Below are 6,421 nucleotides of genomic sequence, written 5' to 3' on the forward strand. Positions count from 1 at the left end.
GAGCTAAACTGTATGAGGAAGATGTCTACAACTGCTGAACCCAGGTGAGAAGACAGAAAAATCATCTGCACATATGACTGGAGCTGACCTCTCCCCATTATTTTGGTTGCACTCGGGGGAGCAATGAGTCTCCTTTTTACACCTTTGCTGTGATTCTTAAACCTGAGACAAAATATGTATTACTGCATGAGGTTATTTACCCACCTGAGAAAATTGATGTGGCGGCGGAGCCAGAGAGAGTGATGAGCAGGTTGAATGTGAACCGCAAGTTGCAAGAGGAGGCCTGCAGCAATGAGGAAGGATGATGAAGTGGAGAGGCTGATGCATTTATGGAGAGGGAAGGCGCGTGTGGATATCTTGGATCGAATTAGCCTGGGACTGCATGGTAAGTGGAGACATGCTGCAGAGAGAAAAACAACTAGCAGTACACGGACCTAAAATAATACTATTTGGCAGTGTTGTTGTAACAGATAGCTGAGAGCGAAGAGCTAATGATGGCTGATAGTAAATAAGTGCCATGGCACTTATGGGAGCCCACTGCTGATCTGTTTGTGATCTGGTTTAGTGGTAACATTGGTGCACAAAGAGCTTTAAAGGATAAAACGTACCGTCATGGCCCAGAGTGGTTTGATCTTGAAAGTTGCGGTAGTTTACCTTGGAGCAGTAGAAGCCCAGCAGCCTTCAACTTGGACTCTCTCCACCTCTACTAAACTTAAATTTGAAGTTTGATGACTAACATATTACCTTGATAGAACATATAGGTGAAGCAGCCAGGATCTAAAAATGTAGCTCGACATGTGGCTTAAAACTGGATAAGCATAGGATGAGAATTGCGAAGGAGCTTCTGACAAACAAACACAATGCGGACACATGCATTTCTCCTCTGGCTGAGGGATCAGACGACAGCTTGCAACTGTGACGAGAAATTCAAAGGATAAAGACAACATTTGTCATTTGACTTAAATGAGAGCAGCATAAGGTATGCACGACTGCAGCATGAAAAAACTACGTCAGAGAAAGGAACATATTTAAAATGAGGAGCAGTGAGATGATAGGCTGACAGAGAGGGTGTGTTGCTGTGCTACTGGTTGATTGTGAATCAGCTGATGACTCAATTGTCCTACCCAGACAATAACCCCTTTTCCACCAACATTTCCAGGAACTTTTATTTCCAGGAATTTATTTACCTGGGTAAAAGAATTCCTGGTCATCTGTGTGGTTTGCGTTTCCACCGCACCTCAAAGTTCTGGAAAATTTATTTAAATCAGGCTGATGATGTAGATGATTCGGCGTGTGCCCTATATTTAGCTCCACCAGCTTATTGGCCGGTAACATGGTAACATTAGTGCTGGTAGAGAGAGGAGGGGCTGTTTGTCTCGGCCAGCAGCTCAGTTTGTAAGTATGTTAAGATGATTAGTGTCAAACTAAGTTAGTCTACATACAGACAGCTGTCATTTGAGCTTATTAGTAACAATTTGCTATCAGGCGAACTAGCGTGTTGTCTAAATCAGCATGTAAGACATAACGTTAATGTCGGTGGATGAGAGACTGTGGACGGAGCATAATATCGCTATCTGCATGTTTACATGTTTATGCTTGCAGATCACACGTATTGATAAAGTGTTGGCTTCTTACTCACTAAGGTTTAATTGCACTTACAGTAACGTGTGTAGCTGCCGTCAACAACTGATTTTCGAGTTATCTTCACTTTGTTCCCACCGGGGCTGCTCGGCTATTCACCGGTTACCGTGTCAAGTAGGCGTGTGTGTGTGTGTGTGTGTGTGTGTGTGTGTGTGTATGTGTGTGTATGTGGAGGAGTTCAGTGCTGGCACAGAGCGATGAGGAGAGGCTGCAGGATGATAATGAATTACACCAAAATGTGTGCAAGTACTGATAAAACAACTGATACAGTTGGCACTTATCAGTACTATGATCTTTGATAATTTAGCCCCGGGGCTAATTTAGAACTTGGTAGAGTGAGGTGACATGAAGATTGTAGAAATTAAATAAAGTTTGGCACGGAAGTGCAGAACGCTGCAAGTGTGTGTTCCACCAGTCAGACAACAGCCCCGCCCCCCAAGAATTCCGGGGAATCTGAAAAGTCCTACACCCCTTCCAGGTACTTTTTCAGGGAAAGTTTGGGGTTGAGGGAAAGTATTTTCGCTGGGAAATTTTGGTGGAAACGCGCCGAGGTTTTTCAAAATCCCGGGTATATGGTAAAAGTTGCGTGTAAAAGAGCATGCGTGAATGGGAGTGACTGGCAGGGTGAGAAAGAAGCTTATAGTCTGAGCATGAAAAGTATTGTCTTCCTGACTGAACTTATGCTAGAGCTTCATTTGTGATATTATGAAGTGGAGCAGCCCTTTCCTCTTGCCTTTCTACTTTTAATGTGCTCCCTCTCAGTTCCTAATTTTCTCCTTCTCTTCTTCTGATTTTCAGCTGTGTGGTCAATTTTCAGACAATTTGGCAGTACATCCAACCGGCCTCACAACCGCAGACCACGTGTAACCACACCAGCCCAGGACCTCCACATCCAGCGTGTTCACCTCCAAGATTGTCTGAAATGCCTTTAGTGATGGCTTATGGTAGAGAAATGAACATTCAATTCACGGGCAACAGCTCTGGTGGACATTCCTGCAGTCAGCATGCCAATTGCATGCTCCCTCAAAACTTGCGACATCTGTGGCATTGTGCTGTGTGATAAAACTGAACATTTTAGAGTGGCCTTTTATTGTGGCCAGCCAAAGGCACACCTGTGCAATAATCATGCTGTCTAATCAGCATCTTGGTATGCCACACCTGTGAGGTGGGATGGATTATCTCGGCAAAGGAGAAGTGCTCACTAACACAGATTTAGACAGATTTGTGAACAATATTTGTGAGAAATAAGTCTTTTGTGTGTATAGAAAATGTTTTAGATCTTTGAGTTCAGCTCATGAAAAATGGGAGCAAAAACAAAAGTGTTGCGTTTATATTTTTGTTCAGTGTATGTTATTAAATACTCATCATACTTTGGCAGCGCTCCCAAATACACAATACAATCAGTGCAGCATTTTTCAATATTACTGTGTCACCAAGTCAGGTCTTCTTTCAGCATTTCAGCCTTCAAGTCTCAAGTCAAGTTGAGTCTCACAGCATACACAGCCCTTATCATCTGTTACTATTCATTCATTCTTTTTTCGTAACCGCTTATCCTCTTGAGGGTCACGGGGGGGCTGGAGCCTATTCCAGCTTACACTGGGCGAGAGGCAGGGTACACCCTGGACAGGTCACCAGACTATGGCAGGGCTGACAGACAACCATTCACACTCACATTCACATTCACACCTATGGGCAATTTAGTGTCACCAATTAACCTAACCTGCATGTCTTTGGATTGTGGGAGGAAGCCCGAAGTACCTGGAGAAAACCCACGCTGGGTTCGAACCCCCCAACCTGGGTTCAAACCAGGAACCCTCTTGCTGTGAGGTGACAGTGCTAACCACTACACCACCATGCCACCTCTATTACCATCTAACTATTAATTATCAGGACGAACAGGACAAGACATGCTTTGGGACAACAACTTCTCGTAATCAGGACTTTTATAAGCACCAGTACTCACTGCACAGTAAAACATTCTGGAGGTAAAGCAGAAATGCAAATACACCATCATACAGTAGGCTCTTGCATTTAGAGCACCCCGATACATGGATGTCCAAAGAGGATAGAGATCATTACATTTAGTAGGTACAAATAATTGGAAATTGTTGACAAGTACTTTCCTATTAGGCTATTACATATTTATTTTATTTCATGTGCCGCGGAGGACGTGACTTTTCAAGTGAACTGAGAGATGCTTGACTGAAAGAGCAGTGTCAGGGAGGAGACAGTAGACCAGAGGCCAGCAAGGATGATCATGCAGGGTCTTCACAGGTGAGGAGAGATTATAACTGGCTGAGAGAAAATATCTATAGCACTGAAGTAATTTTGAGGTTAATTTCCACAGCAATTTCACTACTCCTACTCCTAATTCTATTTCAAAATTTTGCTTTCCACATATTTTTTTAATCTTTATTGCCACAGTAGAAAGAGCAGGGTCAGGGAGGAGACAGTAGACCAGAAGTCAGCAAGGATGATCATGCAGGGTCTTCACAGGTGAGAAGAGAATATAACTGGCTGAGAAAAAATATCTATAGCATAAAAGTGACTTTGCGATTAATTTCCACAGCTATGTCAAAAGGCATTTGGAGAGCTTTGTAAATGTCAAAAACGAAATTAAATGGCCTAGGTCTAGGCACTCTTAGACTTGCATAGTCTAGAAATATATCATGAAATGCTCTTTAGACTACAATAATACACAAAATATAGTATTATTCCCAATATATAATATATTATATATATATTATATATATATATATATAATATTTTAGTTAGATCTTAATCAAAATATATTCAACCATGAATTTTGCTTTAAATCCAAAATGGGTCTTGTGTCTATAAAGTAATAGGCTATATGCCACATAGGCAAGTCCTAGTTTCTGGTTTTAACTAGTTCAGTCACTCTGAGCTGAATGCAGGTTTACTTGTGAAGGCCCTGCAAGTCAGGGTGGCTTTGAATGTACACTGCTCAAAAAAATAAAGGGAACACTAAAATAACACATCCCAGATCTGAATGAATGAAAAATTCTTATTAAATACTTTGTTCTTTACATAGTTGAATGTGCTGACAACAAAATCACACAAAAATTATCAATGGAAATCAAATTTATTAACCCATGGAGGTCTGGATTTGGAGTCACACTCAAAATTAAAGTGGAAAAACACACTACAGGCTGATCCAACTTTGATGTAACGTCCTTAAAACAAGTCAAAATGAGGCTCAGTAGTGTGTGTGGCCTCCACGTGCCTGTATGACCTCCCTACAATGCCTGGGCATGCTCCTGATGAGGTGGCAGATGGTCTCCTGAGGGATCTCCTCCCAGACCTGGACTAAAGCATCCGCCAACTCCTGGACAGTCTGTGGTGCAACGTGGCATTGGTGGATGGAGCGAGACATGATGTCCCAGATGTACTCAATTGGATTCAGGTCTGGGGAACGGGCGGGCCAGTCCATAGCATCAATGCCTTCGTCTTGCAGGAACTGCTGACACACTCCAGCCACATGAGTTCTAGCATTGTCTTGCATTAGGAGGAACCCAGGGCTAACCACACCAGCATATGGTCTCACAATGGGTCTGAGGATCTCATCTCGGTACCTAATGGCAGTCAGGCTACCTCTGGCGAGCACATGGAGGGCTGTGCGGCCCCCCAAAGAAATACCACCCCACACCATTACTGACCCACTGCCAAACCGGTTATGCTGGAGGATGTTGCAGGCAGCAGAACGTTCTCCGCGGCGTCTCCAGACTCTGTCACGTCTGTCACATGTGCTCAGTGTGAACCTGCTTTCATCTGTGAAGAGCACAGGGCGCCAGTGGCGAATTTGCCAATCTTGGTGTTCTCTGGCAAATGCCAAACGTCCTGCACGGTGTTGGGCTGTAAGCACAACCCCCACCTGTGGACGTCGGGCCCTCATACCACCCTCATGGAGTCTGTTTCTGACCGTTTGAGCAGACACATGCACATTTGTGGCCTGCTGGAGGTCATTTTGCAGGGCTCTGGCAGTGCTCCTCCTGTTCCTCCTTGCACAAAGGCGGAGGTAGCGGTCCTGCTGCTGGGTTGTTGCCCTCCTCCACGTCTCCTGATGTACTGGCCTGTCTCCTGGTAGCGCCTCCATGCTCTGGACACTACGCTGACAGACACAGCAAACCTTCTTGCCACAGCTCGCATTGATGTGCCATCCTGGATGAGCTGCGCTACCTGAGCCACTTGTGTGGGTTGTAGACTCCGTCTCATGCTACCACTGGAGTGAAAGCACCGCCAGCATTCAAAAGTGACCAAAACATCAGCCAGAAAGCATAGGAACTGAGAAGTGTATGTAGGATTACCCATCTCCAGAATGCTACCCCTAAACCCACCAGAATGCAAATCACATCTACCACATCCAGAATTTTCTGGGGGAGGACCCCCACTATACCACCATTGTCTCTCTCTATATGGTATTTGTAAGGTTTTAGGCCCTATCCATCTCCAGCAGGCGCCCCAAAAATCCATTAGGATGCAGGGATCAGGATCGCATCTACCAAATCAGTTGACAAACAAAAATTTGTTTGTCCACTCCCCTAGGAGGTTCGTATGTTTGTCACCTTTTTACATCAAAATGATGCAAGGCCCAGACTAAAGGCAGAGTCTCTTTTTCAACAACAGAGTAGTTAAGCTGATGCCTAATAAATTTCTTAGAAAAAAAACTTACAGGCCTATCCACCCCTTGACTGTCAGATTGCATCAATACTGCACCTGCTCCCACGTGGCTAGCATCCACCTGCAACTTGAACTGTTT

The sequence above is a fragment of the Epinephelus lanceolatus genome, chromosome 7 (genome assembly GCF_041903045.1).
Source record: "Epinephelus lanceolatus isolate andai-2023 chromosome 7, ASM4190304v1, whole genome shotgun sequence".
NCBI lineage: Eukaryota > Metazoa > Chordata > Actinopteri > Perciformes > Serranidae > Epinephelus > Epinephelus lanceolatus.